General features: G+C 47.0%; 1 protein-coding gene across 1 annotated transcript in view; it reads right to left on the bottom strand.

Moving 5' to 3' along the window:
* The window catches only part of LOC144590102 (sialic acid-binding Ig-like lectin 13), a 202,951-nt gene extending 183,701 nt beyond the window's left edge, over positions 1 to 19,250 (bottom strand). Inside the window, exon 1 of the mRNA XM_078394965.1 lies at positions 19,173 to 19,250. The gene's annotated coding sequence lies outside the window, so the exon portion shown is untranslated. The remainder of the gene's footprint in view (positions 1 to 19,172) is intronic.

Here is a 19,250-nt window from a genome sequence, read left to right as displayed (position 1 = left end):
TTCACTGCCTGCTGGACCTGCACGCTTCCTTTCAGTGACTGATGCACTAGGACACCCAGATCAAGTTGAACGTCCCCAGAAGCCATGAAGTGCGTGATTGCAAACGTTGTTTGTTGTTAAATCTGCTCTGTGAGAATGTTGAAGTCATTCCACGGAACAGATAGAATGGGGTGCAACTGAATGTTTCGGCTCTTCCACCTGAAAACTCTTGTGGCTGAAGAAACAGTGTCTCGTTGAGAGATTGTCAGTTGAACGAAGGGGTCGCTACAATCCATTCATCGTCTATTCTTTGTGGAAACTACCTGTTTATTCTTTGTTTTGTAGTTTCTTGTGAAATATCTAACTAAGGAGATATGCAAGCATGCTGTATTGCTTTGTCTTACCCGTGTTTTAAGCTTGATTTTTTATTCTTTTCCGATTTCTTTGCTCTAGAATTGATTTTAAAGACAGCCCTGGATTCCACGCTGGCCATGTGAAAACCAGCTTGAACAGTTTATTGCAGATACGATCCGAACATTTAGGAAATAATTTGTCATTGGGGAAATTGTGAATAGTGTGTGTTTATACTGGGAATTTGAGTTTGGGAGATATAAACTCAAACCTTTTGAGTCATAAAGTCAGAAGGAAACAGAAACTTCAGCCCAACCCGCCCATGCCGACCAAGATGCAGCATCTCAACCAGTCTCATTTTCTCGCGTTTCTCCTACAACCCTCGCAAACTTTCCTATCCATGTACCCGTCGGTCTTTTTAAATTATGTTATAGTAACCACCTGAATATCTTTCTCTGCCACCTCGTTCCACATACCCACCACCCCTTGATTGAAAATACTGTTAAGGCTCAGATTAAATTCTTCTCCTTTTAACTTATAAGTATGTACTGTGGTTATTGATTTCCCTACCTTAGCTAATAAACTCTGCATTCTCCCAAGATGTCCCACTCCTGTCTTTTTTATACATCTCTGTAAGCACAAGCCACAGCATTCTCCGTTGCTGGGGAATAAACGTCTAACCCTGCCCCAGCTTTCACTAGACGTTAGGCCCTGGAGTCCTGCCAACATTTTCATAAATCTTCTCTGTACTCTTTCCATCTTAAGGACATCCTTCCTGTAGCAGGCTGACAACAACTGAACGCAGTACTCCAAATATGGCCTCACCAACGGCTTTCAATCAACTTAGAAATATTCGCGAGATATTCGCGAGATGTCCCACTTAAATGAACATGCTGACTATCACGTATTATGTCTTGTCTATCTAAATGACTGTATATTTTAGCTTTCAAAATCCCCTCCAGTACTTTGCCTACTACAGATCTCAGGCTCATTGATATACAGTCCCCAAGCTTTTCTTTTCACCCCGTCTTGAACCGAAACACGATATAAGTGACTCTTCATGCGGCATCACATGCGTGTATAATGATGATTGAGATACCTCAGCTGAGTTCCCTGTAAATTATATTTTCTATCTCCCTGCAGTATCTTCGGATGTATCTATCAGGCCCAAGAGATATATTTATGTTGGAAGCTTTAGGACATCCAGGAGCTCCTTGACTGTAATACGAACTGTCAGCTGCATTAACTGCCCAACTTCCCAAGCCTTGTGTCCTTCGCCAAGGTAAGAAGAGACGAGACGGTCATTAAGGACCGTGTAACCTCCTGTGGCTTCACAGGTAAACCGCTTTGTTTTCTGAGGGTCTCTATTGGCCTCTCCAGATAGCCCGTTTCCTTAATGTACTTACAAAATCGCATAATATTCTCCTTAATTTATGCAGCAGGGGAACAGTCCCTTCGTATCAACTTGCCAAAGCCGATCAAGCTGTCCCATCTGCATTAGTCCCACCTGCCCGCGTTTGGCCCATATCCCTCTGACAGCTCCCAAGAGGGTGTACCTCTATCTGAATGGTATCAGGTTAGGAAAAGGGGAACTACAACGAGACCTGGGTGACCTTGTACATCAGTCACTGAAAGTAAGCATGTAACAACAGGCAATGACGAAAGCTAATGGCATGTTGGCCTTCATAAAGAGAGGAGTTGAGTATAGGAGCAAAGAGGTCCTTCTGCAGTTGTACAGGGCCCTGGTGAGACCGCACCTGGAGTATTGTGTGCAGATTTCTTCTCCTAATTTGATGAACGACATTCTTGCTATTGAGGGAGTGCAGTGTAGGTTCACAAGGTTAATTCCTGGGATGGCAGGACTGTCATATGAAGAAAGAATGGCGCGACTGGGCTTTTATTCACTGAAATTTAGAAGGATGAGAGGGGATCTGAACGAAACTTATAAAATTATAAAGGGATTCGACACGCTGGATGCAGGAAACATGTTCCCGATGTTGGGGGAGTCTAGAACCAGGGGCCACAGTTTAAGAATAAGGGGTAGGCCATTTAGAACTGAGATGAGGAAAAACTGTTTCACCCGGAGAGTTGTGAATTTGTGGAATTCTGTGCCTCAGAAGGCAGTGGAGGCCGATTCGCTGGATGCATTCAAAAGAGAGTTAGATCGAGCTCTTCGGGCTAGCGGAATCAAAGAATATGGGGAGAAGGCAGGAAAGGGTACTGATTGTGAATGATCAGCCATGATCACATTGAATGACGGTGGAGACTCAAAGGGCCGAATGGCCTTCTCCTGCACCTATTTTCTCTGTATCTATGGCATCACTGCCAAGAGGAGGAGCAATTGTTGACTGCCTTTCTGAGCCTCACCGCCTCCTTGGCTGATCCCAGGCAGCAGTCTGAAGGTCACAAAAGATGAATCCATCTTCTGCCTGACTCGCTGAGTTACTCCAACACTTTGTGTCTTTTTGATTGCCAACAGCTGCTGTTCCTTACATCTTCCAACCAGACCCACTCCCACCCCTTTCCCACCTTCGGGCCAGGCCCTCTCCAACACCACTTTCCAGCCTGGACCCTCTGCAGCACCACCCACATCCTCCTGCACCAGCCCACTCCACCCCCAGCTTCATCCCTCACCGTGTCCACCCCTGGCCCACTTTCCTCCCCAGACCCTCTCCCCCATTGTTTGTTTGTTTGTTCTCTCTCTCTCTCTCTCTCTCTCTCTCTCTCTCTCTCTCTCTCTCTCTCTCTCTCTCTCTCTCTCTCTCTCTCTCTCTCTCTCTCTCTCTCTCTCTCTCTCTCTCTCTCTCTCTCTCTCTCTCTCCTCTCTCCCTCCCTCCCTCCCTCCCTCCCTCCCTCTCTCTCTCTCTCTCTCTCTCTCTCTCTCTCTCTCTCTCTCTCTCTCTCTCTCTCTCTCTCTCTCTCTCTCTCTCTCTCTCTCTCTGGGAATGCAAACATGTAATGTGCTTGTAAAATAGGCATCGTGCAATCGTGTGATCTGAGATTCATCAGAAAGCTCTACCTTAGGAAAAACAGATGGGTTGAGAGATTTTTAAAAAATTGTGAAATAACAACAAAAGGAAACAAATAATTCTTAGTGCGGACAGCAAATGACCTAAATGATGCATAATTTTCCACCAGCTATCGCAAAGTGGACACAATATTCCCCACTAAATTGATTTACTGGACGTTGCGATGCGAAGTGTTGAAACAGAATTGAAGCCGTTTGAAAATGAAACAGGTATGGGAGACATACTGAAACTGAATTGTTAAATTTCTGCAGGAGCTCTATGTTTCAGCTGTGCGTTTAGAATTATTATTGCTACATGCACCGAGGTACAGTGAAAAGCTTTGATTTGCATGTTATCCAACCAGATCATACAATAGCATACAGTAACACGATCGTCAAACTCATATACAATAAGTAAAGCAAAGTGATGATACAGAGTGTTGAAGACAGTCGTAGAGTCATGGATTCATACAGCATGGGAACAGTCCCTTCGTATCAACTTGCCAATGCTGATCAAGGTGCCCCATTTGCATTAGTCCCACCTGCCCGCGTTTGGCCCATGTCCCTCTAAACATTTTGTATACATGCTCCGGACCAAATGTATATTAAATGTTGTTGTAGTTTCTGCCTCAACTACCTCCTCCGGCAGCTCAACCCATACGCTCACCTCCCTCTGTATGAAAATGCTGACGTCATCCTTGCAAATATTATCTGTACCCTTTCCAGCAAAATATTTCCTATAGCATGGTGCCCAGAACTGACCACCAATACTCTAAATGCGGCCTCAACAAAGTCTTATACAACTGCAACATGACCTCCCAACTTGTATACTTAATACTTTGACAGATGAGGGCCAACGCACCAAAAGCCTTTTTGACCAACCGATCTACCTGCGACTCCACCTTCAAGGAACCATGCACCTGCACGCCTACATCCCTCTGCTCAACAACACTCCTCAGAGCCCTGCCATTCATCGTGCAGGTCCTGTCCATATTACACTTCATATAATGCAACATCTCACATTTCTCTGTATTAAATTCCACCAACGATTCCTCAGCCCACCTAGCCAATCGATCAAGATCCTGCAGCAATTTTACACAGCCTTGTTCATCATCTGCAAAACCACACACTTATGTATCATCTGCAAACTTGCTAATCTTGCCGTGTATGTTCACATCCAAATCATTGATGTTGATGAAAAACATTAACGGTGCCAGCACCAAACCTTAATGCACACAGGCTTCCAGACTGAGAAGCAACCTTCCACCATCACCCTCTGCTTCCTTCCATGAAGCTAATTTTCTATCCATTGAGCTCTCTCTCCTTGGATACCATGTGGTCCAACCTTCCAGGGCAGCCAACCATGCAGAACCTTGTCCAATGCTTTGCTGAAGTCCATATGTACAACATCTATAGCCCTGCCCTCATCTACTTTTTTGGTCACTTTTTCATAAAACTAAATGAGATTTGTGAGACACAGCCTCACATGTACAAAACCGTGCTGATTATCCCGAATCAGCCCTTGCCCATCTAAATGCCTGTTTATCATATTCCTCAGAATACTCAAAAATAAGTTTCCAACTGCAGATGTTCAGCTCACCTTTCGATAGTTCCCAGCATTTCCCCTGCATCCCCTTCTTGAATAGAGGCACAACACTTGCCATCCTCCAGTCTTCCGGCACCTCTCTTGGAAAAAGACGACTCATGAATCTCAACCAGTGCCCCCGCAACTTCCTCATTAGTTTCTCACAATGCCCTCAGATATATGTAATTAAGCCTTCGAGATTTGTCTACCTTCATACATGATAGTACCTTCAGCACCTCTTCGGCCATAACACTGACTGCTCTCAAGCCATTTTCATTGACTGCCCCAAGTTTCTCCGTCCTCCTGTCTTTCTCCTCGGTAAATACAGAGGAGAAATACTCATAGAGGACCTTCCCCATCTCCTGTGGCTCCAGAGTTGGCCGCTTTGATTGCTGAGGGGTCCCACTCTTTCTCTAGTTACCCATTTTCCACTTATGTATTTATCATATCTCTTGGGATTGTCCTTAATGCTGTCTGCCAGAGCTATCTCCTGGCCCCTTTTTGCCCAACTGGTTTCCTTTTTTACTTTGCTCCTTAGTTCCCAAAACTCCTCCAGGGATACACTTGATCCCAGCTGCCTGTACCCATCCCATTCTTTCTTCTTATTTTTGACTAATGCCTCAATTTCTCTTGTCAGCCAAGCTCCTTTACATTTGACTGCCTTACCCTTCACTCGAACAGGGACGTGCATATCATGAGCTTTTGTCAACACTTTTATAAACATCCCTCTTGGCTGATCTTCCTTTTCACTAAAATAACCTGCTCCATTCAACTTGAGCGAGACATTCTCTCATACCCTCAGTTGGCCTTAACTGTTGAAACCCTGTCTTTTGCCTGATTCTCTGTATTCACAGCTCTCAGGCACCTCCTCCTATTGATCCGTGGACCATGATCCTGCAGATGAGCACCATGTCTTAATCTCACGGACCATTTCTGATTTTATCACTTAGGCTATCTGCCTGCTAAACAAAGCTGCTCTGGCAGACCCATTGTTACTGCTTGCTTCTGCCCCACTGAATTACTTTCCACATACCTCAACTCCATCCTATCCCCCCTGGTCTAATCCCTCCTGACCTACGTCCAAGACACCCTGCACACCTTTCGTCTCTTCTATGACTTCCGTTTTTCAGGCCTCCACTCCCTCATCTCTAATATGGATGTTCAGTCACTGGACCTCTCTCCCCACCAGGAAGGTCTTAAAGCCGTCTGCTTCTTCCTCGACCACAGACCCACTCAATTTTCATCACCAACATTCTCCTCGGCCTAGCAGAGCCAAAATGCTAAGGGCTTAGATGGAAGCCCTTTCTCTGTGTTCAGCAAATGTCCTCCAGTTGACTTATAAGGACCCCCCATTGGGATAGATCAAAGTTTGACTCACTCTTGGAAAATGGGACAGGGGAAGTGACTGAGATGTCATTTGGGGAGCACTTTAGGACCAGTGACCATAGTTATATTAGTTTTTACATGGTTATGGAAACGGGCAGAACTGGTCCTCACGTTAAAGTTAGAATTGAGGCAAGGCGAACTTCAATGGTTTTGGCAGCCTGCAAACACTTATTGGAGTGAGTTATTACACAGATAGTGGTAGGTGGCTGGCATGTGTTGCCAGGGTTGGTGTTGGGGACAGATGCCCTAGCAGCTGCAGCTTACCTGCAGTCCTTCTGTCTTTGTGTTTTTATGTTGTTTTTTTGTCTTGATTGTAGTGTAAATGTGATGTGTTTTTTTGGGGTTGTGTACTATGGGGGGGGGGGGGGGGGGTGGCGGGAACTGTAAATGCAAAATTGTCTCTTCCCAACGGAGAGGCGACCTTTTGCCTTTTGTTTCTGGGCCGTGTTCACGCTGCAGCCTACCATCGGCCAAACCCCTGGAGCTGACGGCCTCCACCTGGGACTCGCCTGTGGAAGCTCCGGCCGTGGGGATGTCGGAAGCTCGCAGCCCTGGATGGGTCCGACATCGGGAGCTCCGGCAGTGGCAGCATCTTCGCTCGCCCCGAATCGCGGGGCTTGGGTTGGCCCGCCGCGGAATTTTCACTGTCAGGCGCGGCCTGAAATAGGTGCTGGTTGTCATGTATGAAGGTAGATAGATGCTGGTTGTCATGTATGAAGGTAGATAGATGCTGGTTGTCATGTATGAAGGTAGATAGATCTCCTGAGGCTGATCTGCTATATTCAAAGCACAGAGGGAAGCCGGAGAAGAAAGCCGGCTGAGAGATAGGCATCATTGTTAGCCAGAGTGAGGTGCCACAAGATGGTGGATGGCTGATGCTGTTCTTTATTTCAGTAGGGGGACAAAGAAAAACCTGGGAACTATGAACGAGAAAGCTAACTAATCTGTGGTAGGTAAGTTACTGAGGAGATTCTTAGGGTTAAGAAAATACATGCATTTGAAAAGATAGGAGTTGAATAGTGACAGCAAACACAGCTTTAGTGCGCGGGAGATCATGTTCCACAAACTTTATTTAGTTTCTGAAGCTGTAAAAAAGGAGAATAATGATTGGGCAGTGTACGTAGTCTGTATGGGCTTCAGCAAGGCATTCAATAAGATGCTGTGTGGAAGATTATTCTGCAAGGTTTGATGGCATGGGTTCGAGGGAATGGATACTATTGAGATACTTAATGGACTTAATAAAAGGCAGCAGAGGGTGATGGTCGAAGAATGGTTTTCGGACTGGTGGCCGACTGGTGAAATACACCATGACTGGTGTATTTCAGGGGTCCGTATTGGGTCCACGTTGGCTGGCAATGTATTAGACATCGTCAGTAGGTTTGCAGATTACAATAAAATAGGTAACATTGTGGACAGCCAAACGTTTGCCATGAATTGTAGCGGGATCTTGATAAACTGGGTAAGTTTAGCAGAGGAATGGCAAATGGAATCCATGCAAATACGAGGTGCTGGATTTTGGAAAGTCAAACCAGGAAAGGATTTTCCGAATGAATGGTAGGAACTGGGGAGTATTGTAGTTTAGTTTCTTTAGTTTAGAGATACAGCGCGGTGAGGCTCTTTGGCCCACCGGGTCCGCGCCGACCAGCGACCCCGCACACTAACTCTATCCTACACCCACGAGGGACAATTTCTATATGTGCCGATCTAAAAGCTTCTTGAACTCCACTAATGTATCTACTTGCACCACCTCCCCTGTCAATACATTCCAGGCCCCGTCACTCTCTGTGTACAAAAACTTGCCTGGAACATCTCCATTGTACTTTCCCCCTCTCACCTTATACCTACGTTCTCTAGTCTTGGACACTTCCATCTTGGGAAAAGGTTCTCAATGTCTAACCTACCGATGCCACTCATAATTATACATGCTTCCATCAAATCTTCCCACAACCTCAGGCATTCCAGAAAAAAACAAACTGAGTTTATCCAACCTCTCCAAGTACTGAAACACTTTCATCCAGGCAGCATTCCAGTAAACTTCCTCAGCACCCTCGTCAAAGTCCCCACATCCTTCCTGTAATGGGGAGACCTCTACTGCATACAATACTCCAAATGAGGCTTAACCAAAGTCCTATACAGCAGCATCATAACTTTCTGACCCTTCCACTCAATGCCACTGGCAATAAAGGCAAGCATATCATCTGCAATCTTTATCACCCCATCTGTCACATTCATCGAGCTATGAACTTGAACTCCACGATCCCCCTGCACATCAATGGTGTTAAGGGACTTAACATGATTGCATCCTCTCCCCTTACATTCAACCTCCCATAGATAGGATGGTGGTGGGTGTGTGGGTGATTCTCAGGTATCTCAGGCCCAAAGGATGTTCCACTGTTATTAATCCTCCCTCAGTGAATCAGCTCACAGTCAGGGAGAACCAAAAGGCAGGACACACACAAGAATTAACAGGATTATGTTCCATCGCCATCGCTCTGACAATCTTACCAACTAATCACCATCACCTTGTACTCAAGACAACCCTCCTCAGTGGCAGCAGCACCACCAGGTTTTGTGTCATCTGCAGTTTATTTCCAATGATCTCCTTGATCAGCAAGGATTTACACAGGATTTACTTTGTGTCTTTATTGTATTACTTTTTAATAATATTAGTAAATTAAAGTTGCATTACAGCTAACGGAAACATAGAAATATATTATTCTTCAACAGTGTGTACTGTCAGATGCATCAGAAATATTGAGACATTACAGGAATAGGTAATTGAATGTAATCATGTTTAATTCTGTCACGTCACTGAGAAATAACCAACTGTGTAATTTTCAGAATGAAATAGGAACTTTATCAATAAAACACAGAAATTATGATGGAATAATTAGATGGCAGTTAATACAGATATCTCTGACACCATCAGCTTGGATTCCTGCCAAACCACCACAACCCAACACAGCCCATCAGCCCACCCTACACACCCACCACCCCAATCCACACACATCGCCCACACGCCCAGCCCATTCACCGCACATCACCCCATACGCCCATCCCACCCTCGCCCATCCCACCCTACCCCAACCCACACACCCACCCCACCCTACAAAAGTATCCCACCCCTCTCCTCCTGCCCGCTCCACCACACTCTCAATCACACACCTCCCCACCCCACCCTTCCCCAACTGCCCACCCACACGTCTACCCTACCCCCATCCCACACACCCACCACCTCCCCGCGTCATCCTGTGACGTGTTGGATGATCGCAATCCAGAACCTTCCGGCTCAGTTCCTTCCCCTCTTCTGCCGTTTTCCGGTCTGTGGGCCCTTGGGCTTGACTTGTTCACAGGGCAGCTGCTTCCTCAGCACCTCACGTAACTGTGGACCAGAGCAGTGGATAATAATATAATATTCATTTATTGTCATTGCAACGAGTACAACGAAATTAAAAAATAGCCAATCCTGACGGTGCGTACAAACATATATGCAATAAATGCAAAAACAAATAAATACATTAATACAATTAAATACAATCATATTAAGTACAAGATTTTTTAACGGTGTTGCCTAGTGCAAAGGTAGTGTTCAGTTCTCGTATGGCCCTGGGGTAAAAACTGTTCTTAAGTCTGTTTGTTCGGGATTTGATCGACCTGAAACGTCGACCAGAGGGCAGATGAACAAACAGACGGTGGCCGGGGTGGGATGGATCTTTTATTATTTTGCCTGCTCTACTGAGGCAGCGTAGGCTGAACAGGTGCTCCAGGGAGGGCAGTGAGCAGCCGATGTCTTCTCTGTATTAACTTTAATTTATATGCTATAACTGTAATTCTTTTTTTGCACAATCCGCATGCATTGCCACTTTCATTTCACTGCACATCGTGTATGTGACAAATAAACTTGACTTGACTAATAATATTGGACTCTAAAATCTTAGAGATCACTGAAGTCAGGCTAAAATGTCCTTTCTATTGCCTCGATTCCTTCTTAAACGGTGGTTCCTAAAAGCTTTCCAAACCTCTAGCTTCCCGCCAATCTTTGCCATATTGTATGCCTTCACATTTGCTTTGATGCTGTCTTTGAGGAGCGGTGTGTGGAGAAACCATCATCTATCCCTTTTCACTGCCTTTCCCATCCAAACCTCCATCAACCACCTCACTCTCCTCAGTCCGAGTCACGATGAATTTTGGGAACTGACCAAGGGGAACACCGTTTCCTTCAATGATTCCTGTCACTGAAAGGTGGGCTGGGGTGTCCAGCAGTGGAACTGTGCACGTCCAAAATCCCTCACTCTCCTAGTCCACCTTCATCTACACAGCCTCTCTTCAGGCCACTCCTTCCCCCTCTGGGACATTCCAATTCTCCTTTCACTCCCCCACCCAGGGAACACTGACTGTGGACAGTGAGGGACACTGGTGTTAGTGGGAGATATCCGGGTGTATCTCAGTCCCCAGGGAACACTGACTTTGGACAGTGAGGGACACTGTGGGTCAGTGGGGGAATATCTGGATTTATCTCTGTCCTCAGGGAACATTAACAATTATTAATCTCAGCCAAGTTATTTTACTCCTAATGACTCGCTGAGGCCTAAGCACTGACCCCTCTTGTCCCCGAGTCATCACAGCACCTTACAAATGTATTTTGTAATCCAACTACACACCATCGCACAACATTGTTGCATCACAGCTTGGTTTGGGAGCAGCTCTGCCCAAGACAGCAAGAAATTGCAGAGTTGTGGATGTTGCCAAGTCTGTTACGCAGACCTGATTCCCACCATTGGCTCCATCTGCACTTCACACTTCCTCGGGAAAACAGCCAACATAATCAAGGACCTTTCCCACCCCGGTTATTGCTGCCTTACAGTGCCAGAGCCCTGGCTTCCATCCTGACTGCAGGTGCTGTCTGCATGGAGTTGGTAAGTTCTCCCTGTGAGCCAGTGTGCTTTCCCCAGCCGCTCCGGTTTCCTCCCACTTTCCAAATACTTATAGGTTTGTTGGTTAATTTAGCTTCAGCAAAAATTGTAAGGCCATATTTCAGGAAAAAATATGGAGTTAATAGTGAGACCATTGAGACCATTGATGTGCAGAGGGGGTTTGGGGTCCAAGTCCATAACAACCTGAAAGTGGCAATGATCAAAAGGCATATGGTATGCTTGCCTTCATCGGTCAGGGCATTGAGTATCAGAGGTAGTGGTTATCAAGGAGTCTTTTGTTTAGGCAAGTGGACATAGAATGAATGGAGGGATATGGATTACATGCAGGCAGGGGAGATATGTTTAACGGCACGGATATTGTGGGACAATGGGCCTGTTCCTGTGTTTCATGCTCCCCACCACTGATACCTGAACTTGCAGACCCTGCTGGGTCACTGGTCAATCCTTGACTTGAGTCTCCACTCGTTGCTCCCTGGGGTTCCTGAGTTGTGCCCGACGGTGGATCTGGAAAAAGAGAATGGAGGCGGGAGAGGGAGGGTGACAGATTAAAACAGAATGATCAGCTGATCAGGTGGGAAGTCGGCTGCAAAGAGTCCGTGCAAACACCAAAAAATACCAACTCTCACAGGTCACACGTCTCGCCTTCAACATTGCATCCTCCTCGAACACGATCTACGCCTCGCTCCCTTTGCAGAGTGCTCTCACATTCTCTCCCAGACTCTCTCGCCGACTCTCTCTCGCGCCGACTCTCTCTCTCTCTCACTGATTCTCTCTCTCGCCGACTCTCTCTCTCTCTCTCTCCTTCCCTGACTCTCTCTCTCTCCCTGATTCTCTCTCCCCCTCCCCGACTCCCTCTCTCTCCCTCCAAGACTCTCTCTCCCTCCAAGACTCTCTCTGACCCCCTCTCTCTCCCTGACTCTCTCACTCTCTCTCCCTGACTCTCACTGACTCTCTTTCTCCCTGACTCTCTCTCTCTTTCTGATTCTTGCTCTCTGACTCGCTCTGGCTCTCTCTCTCACTCTGACTCTCTCTCACTCTGACTCTCTCTCCCTGACTCTCTCTCTCTGACTCTTTCTCTCTCTCTCTGACTCTTTGTCTCTCACTGTGACTCTCTCTCTGACTCCAGCATTCAACCCCCTGCCCCTAGGGGTCAGTCTGTTTTCAAAATACATTCTCCTCAAGCTCTCCACTTACTTTCCACTTCATCCTCAATCTCAGGTTCATAAATTCATGTCAGAGGAACAGAATGAGGCAATTCGGCCCATCGACTACTCCGCCATTTAGTCATGGCTGATACTGTATATTGTTCCCTGTCAACCCTATTCTCCTTCTCCTCAAAACCTTTGACCAACTACGTAATCAAAAACTGTCAATCTCCATTTGAAAAATACCATCGTCTTGGAGATACCAATGTCCACAGCCTTCTGTGGCAATGAATTCAACAGATTCACCACCCTCTGGCGAGATAAATCTTCCTCAGCTCATATCTAAAGGTATGTCTCTTTATTCTGAGGCTGTGCCCATTGGCCCTGTACTCTTTCAATACTGGAAACATCCTCTCCACATCCACTCTATCTAGGCCTCTCATTATAGGGCAAGTTTTGATGTGATCTCCCCCTCATCTTTCTAAACGCCGCAGCGAGACTCCTGACGGGTACCCGTAAAAGGGACCACATCACGCCGATTCTGGCCTCTCTCCACTGGCTCCCTGTATGGTACAGAATCAACTTCAAGCTCCTCCTATTCACATATAAAGCCTTAAATGGACATTCCCCCCCTACATCAAAAATCTTCTAACCCACCTCTCTAACTCCAGGTCCCTCAGGTCGGCCGACTTGGGGCTACTCACTATCCCGCGGTCTAGGCTTAAGCTCAGGGGTGACCGCGCTTTTGCGGTTGCAGCTCCTAGACTGTGGAACAGCATCCCTCTCCCCATCAGAACTGCCCTCTCCGTCGACTCCTTTAAGTCCAAGCTCAAAACCTATTTCTACTCCCTAGCGTTTGAGGCCCATTGAGGAGGCGCTGTGAACTGTTTTGTATGTGCTGTTAAGTTTGTGTGCTACTGTATGTTTCATTTTTTCCTTAGATGTACAGCACTTTGGTCAACGTGGGTTGTTTTTAAATGTGCTATACAAATAAAATTGACTTGACTTGACTTGACTCCATCGATACCTGAGCTTGTATCTGGTTCTGGGGCGGTGGACAAATCCTCCCAGGGTTGGGGTGTTGCTTCCTGGGGTTCCTCAGTTGGTACGGAGGCTGGATCTGTAATAAAGTGTGGACAGACAGTGTGTGTAGTGCGGAAATAATCCAGCAGCTCTGTGGGATGGAACGAGACCGAAGTGCGTGGCCAACACCAGTCTCTGGTGACCCCAACGATTATCCATCCCTCTCCTGCATTCCCTCTCCCTCCACTCCTTCATTCCATCCATTACTCAATGCAATCTGTCCATCATTATCCCTCTGATTTCATGGCCCTTCCCCTTGCCTTCTCACCCCTCTCTCCCTCCCCTTGCCCACCAGCCTCTCTCCCCGTTCGCTCCCTTCTCTTTTCCCCCTCTTCCCATCGTACCCGGGGAGGGGAGGTGTGGTGAGGGGATGACTGATTCCAGGGGGGGAACAGCTGAGTCCCGGGGTGGGAGGTTGGGCGGGGGGTGGGTGTTCCCCCAGCGGAGGGGGTAAGGTAGGACTCGATCATGGTTGGAGGTGAGGGAAAGAAGCAACAGATCACGTCCCCTTGATAACATATGATTAGTGTTTGTCGGCACTGGGCCTGCACTCGCTGGAGTTTAGAAGGATGACAGGGGACCTCATTGAAACTTGCCAAATAGTGAAAGGACTGGATTGAGTGAATGCAGAGGATGATTCCACAAGTGGGAGAATCTGGGACCAGAGGACATAGCCTCCGAACAAAAGCAGATGAGGAAGCATTTCTTTAGCCAGATGGTGGTGAATCTGTGGACTTCATTGCCACAGATCGCTGTGGGGACCATGTCAATGGATATTTTTTAGCTGGAGATTGATAGATTCTTGATTAGTATGGGTGTCAGGGGTTATGAGGAGAAGGCAGGAGAATGGGGTTGATAGGGATAGATAGATTGAATGGTAGAATAGACTTGATGGGCCGAATGGTGTAATTCTGCTCCGAGAACATCTGAGCTTGGTCACAGGGGGGAGTGGGACAAGTGACAGGGTGGGGGCAATGTCCTCTGGGTCTTGCTTCCCCAACCCGAGATAAACGATGTTCTGCATTTACCCTGACGTTTATACCCCATACGAGATCATCCCTCAGCCTCTTGCCCTCCAAGGAATAAATTCCAAGCCAGTCCAACTTCTCCTTATAGCTCAGGCCATTGTTCCTTGCAACATCCTCGTAAATCATCTCCGCAATCTTTCCAGCTTAAGAACATCTTTCCTATAATAGGATAACCAAAACTGATCACACACTCCACATGTGACCTCACCAACATGACATCCCAACTTACCAATGACATCACATGTTACCTCACAATGGTAACACGACATCTCCTAATTTATGTATTTAGTACCTTTACTGATGAAGGCCAATGTACCAAAAGCCACCTTTGCCCCCCTGTCGATCTGTAATGTCACCCTCAGGGAACTGTGCTCATGAACAAGGACCAGGGGCCACAATCTTCGAATAAAGGGGAGGCCATTTAAAACTGAGGTGAGAAGGAACTTTTTCACCCAGTGAATTTGTGGAATAACCTGCCACAGAGGGCAGTGGAGGCCAAATCAGTGGATGGACTTAAGAGAAAGATAGATACTCTAGGTGCTACTGGAATCAAGGGATATGGGGAGAAGGCAGGCACGGGTTACTGATTGTGGATGATCAGCCATGATCACAATTAATGGCGGTGCTGGCTCGAAAGGCCGAATGGCCCCCTCCTGCACCTATTTTCTATGTTTCCAGCTCCTAAATCTCGCTGCTCTACAGCACTTCCCAGGGCCCTGCCATTCACTGATCCAGGGCACAAGCCTGGCCAGATGTTTCAGAGCATTTTGGAAAAAGTTCCCATTTTGGGAACATAAATTATCTCTATAACTCTTCCCTCGACTGTTATATAGGACTGTGGATAGGCTGCATTTGAAGTGTTGTTTGTCATTCTGGTCACCCCATTACAGGAAGGATGTGGTGGCTATGGAGAGGTTCCACCAATACCCCTGGGAGCCGCTCCAGGCATCCTCTACTCACTGGGTCCAAAAAAAAACTTGTCCCCACTTCACCCTTAAACTTTACTCCTTTCATATTAAAACCATGCTCCCTCAGCTTTGACATTTCCACCCAGTGGAGATGTACCAGAATGCGGGTTGGATTAGACGGTATTGGCTGTTATGAAGGTTTGGACAAACCTGGATTGTTTTCTCTGGGTCGTCGAGGCTGAGTGGAGACCAGACAGAAGTAAATAAAATTATGAGAGGCATTGATAGGGTTAGAAATTTTACCCCAGGGTGAAAATGTCAAAGACGAGGGAGAATAGTTTTAATATGAAACCAGCGCCTTATAAAGCCTCAGCATTACATCATTTGTTTTATCTTCTAGTCTGAAAAATAATGCTAACCTTGCATTTGTGTTCCTTACTAGCGAATGAACCTGCAAGTTAATCTTTCGGGAATCCTGAACCAGCATTCCCAACACCCAATTCAGATTTATTGATCCTCTATTTAGAAAATAGTCTAAACATTTATTCCTTCTACCAAAGTGCATGACCGTACACTTTGCTGTGCTGTATTCCATCTGCCACTTCTTTCCCCAATCTGCCAACTTGCCCAAGTCCTTCTGCAAAGTCCCTGCTTCCTCAATACTACCTGCCCCTACACCTATCTTCATATTATCGCCAAACTTGGCCACAATGCATCAATTCCATCACACCGATCTTTAACATACAACATGGAAAGTAGTGGACTCAACACTGGCCCCTGTGGAATACCACACGTCACCGGCAGCCAACCAGAAAATGCATCCTTTATTCACACTCTTTGCCTTCTGACAGACTGCCCACCGTTACTACATGTTTGTACCTTGCCTCTAATACCACAGGCTCTTTTATAGTTGAGCAGCCTCACTTGCAGCACCTTATCAGAGGCCTTCTGAAAATCCAAGTTAACAACATCCTCTGCCTCGCCTTTATCTGTTCTGCTTGTTGCTTCCTCACAGAATTCCAACAGATTTGTCGGGCAAGATCACCCCTGAACAAAACAATGTTGATTTTGGTCTATTTTATGACATGCGGCCGAGTACCCTGAAAGCTTATCCATTATTGTACCGGTGCCAAAGAATGCCTCTCCAGCTTGTTTAAATGACTACCGACCGGTGGCCCTCACCTCGGTTGTCATGAAATGCTTCGAGAGACTAATCAAGAAGCACATCTGTGCCCTCCTTCCTCGCAACATGGACCCACTACAGTTCGCATACCGTCCGAACAGGTCCACGGATGATGCGGTCTCCCAGGTTCTGCACTCTCTCTCATCTGGACAGCCAGAAGGGGGGCTATGTGAGGATGCTGTTCATTGACTTTAGTTCAGCTTTCAATACCATAGTCCCCACCAGACTGGCTGAGAAGCTGCTGGAACTGGGGCTTAGCACCCCTCTGTGTGCCTGGGTCCTGGACTTTCTCACCGCCAGACCCCGAGTGGTCAGGATGGGGGAACACACATCCAGCCCCCTCACCCTGAACACAGGATCCCCCTAGGGTTGCGTCCTTAGCCCCCTACTGTACTCCCTGTACACACATGACTGTGTGGCCCGGTTCAGCTCCAACTCCATCATCAAGTTTGCTGATGACACTGTGGTGGTGGGCCGGATCTCCGACAACGATGAGAAGGCCTACCGGGAGGAGGTGGCTGATCTGGCACTCTTGTGTCAGGACAACAGCCTCCTCTTGAATGTCAAAAAAACTAAGGAGCTGATTGTGGACTTTAGAAGGGCTCAACATCCAAGGACGTACACGCCACTGGATATAAATGGGTCTACTGTGGATAGGGTGAGCAGCTTTAAATACCTGGGAGTTCACATCAAAGAGGATCTGACATGGACAACACACATTGCCGCACTGGTGGGTTAGGCAAAGCAGCGCCTTAGACAGCTGAGGAAATTCAGAGTGTCTCTGAGGATCCTTCAATGCTTCTACTCTGGGGCTGTAGAGAGCATCCTGTCCGGTAACATCACAGTCTGGTTTGGGAACAGCTCTGCCCAGGACAGGAAGGCCCTGCAGAGAGTAGTGCATTCGGCCTGTTCCAGCTGCTATGGTCAGGCAAGCGCCTCCGCTGTCACGCTGTGAAAACGGAGAGGATCAGACGGAGTTTCTTCCCACAGGCCATCAGGACTGTTAACTATTATAACTCCAGGGACTAAATTTTGCCTTCTCTGTATTAACTTTAATTTATATGCTGTAACTGTAATTCTTTTTTTGCACAATGCACAGGTATTGCCACTTTCATTTCACTGCTCATCGTGTATGTGTATGTGACAAATAAACTTGACTTGACTAATAATAATGGACTCTAAAATCTTATAGATCACTGAAGTCCGGCTAAAATTTCCTTTCTATTGCCTCGATCACTTCTTAAACGGTGGTTCCTAAAAGCTTTCCAAACCTCTAGCTTCCCGCCAATCTTTGCCATATTGTATGCCTTCACATTTGCTTTGATGCTGTCATTGAGGAGCGGTGTGTGGAGAAACCATCATCTATCCCTTTTCGCTGCCTTTCCCATCCAAACCTCCAGCAACCACCTCACTCTCATCAGTCCGAGTCACGATGAATTTTGGGAACTGACCAAGGGGAACACCGTTTCCTTCAATGATTCCTGTCACTGAAAGGTGGGCTGGGGTGTCCGGCAGTAGAACTGTGCACGTCCAAAATCCCCCACTCTCCTAGTCCACCTCTATCTACATACCCTCTCTTCAGGCCACTCCTTCCCCCTCTCTGGGACATTCCAATTCTCCTTTCACTCCCCACCCAGGGAACACTGACTGTGGACAGTGAGGGACACTGGTGTTAGTGGGAGATATCCGCGTGTATCTCAGTCCCCAGGGAACACTGACTGTGGACAGTGAGGGACACTGTGGGTCAGTGGGGAATATCTGGGTTTATCTCTGTCCTCAGGGAACACTAACAATTATTCATCTCAGCCAAGTTATTTTACTCATAATGACTAACTGAGGCCTAAGCACTGACCCTCTTGCCCCCGAGTCATCACAGCGCCTTACAAATGTCTTCTGTAATCCAACTACACACCATCTCACAACATTGTTGCAACACAGTTTGGTTTGGGAGCAGCTCTGCCCAAGACAGCAAGAAATTGCAGAGTTGTGGATGTTGCCAAGTCTGTTACGCAGACCTGATTCCCCACCATTGGCTCCATCTGCACTTCACACTGCCTCGGGAAAACAGCCAACATAATCAAGGACCTTTCCCACCCCGGTTATTGCTGCCTTACAGCGCCAGAGCCCTGGCTTCCATCCTGACTGCAGGTGCTGTCTGCACGGAGTTGGTAAGTTCTCCCTGTGAGCCAGTATGCTTTCCCCAGCCGCTCCGGTTTCCTCCCACTTTCCAAATACTTATAGGTTTGTTGGTTAATTTGGCTTCTGCAAAAATTGTAAATTGTCCCTAGTGTGTTGGATAGTGCAAGTGGTTACTGGTCACCGTGGACTCGGAGAGCCAACGGGCTTGTTTCCACACTGTATATCTATATTAAACCCCATGTGGAGACATAATGAACTGCAGATGCTGGTTCACAAAAAAAGACATAGTGTTGGAGTAACTTAGCGGGTGAGGCAGTATTTCTGGAGTGGTTCCCTCAATCAACCTCAATCCAAGGGGAATTGTTGTCCACTGCAGAACAAACTACTGTCCTCTCCAAAAGCTGGCTGCAAGGACAGGCGATAACGTATGAGGGGGCTTGGTACCTGAGGACGTGTCTCCCACTGGAACGGAAGACGGTTCCTGGGTAGATTCTCCAGTTGATGATCCCTGGGTCTGTTCCC

The sequence above is a fragment of the Rhinoraja longicauda genome, unplaced genomic scaffold (genome assembly GCF_053455715.1).
Source record: "Rhinoraja longicauda isolate Sanriku21f unplaced genomic scaffold, sRhiLon1.1 Scf000135, whole genome shotgun sequence".
Taxonomy (NCBI): Eukaryota; Metazoa; Chordata; class Chondrichthyes; order Rajiformes; family Arhynchobatidae; genus Rhinoraja; species Rhinoraja longicauda.
This window is presented reverse-complemented; position numbering and strand designations above follow the sequence as displayed.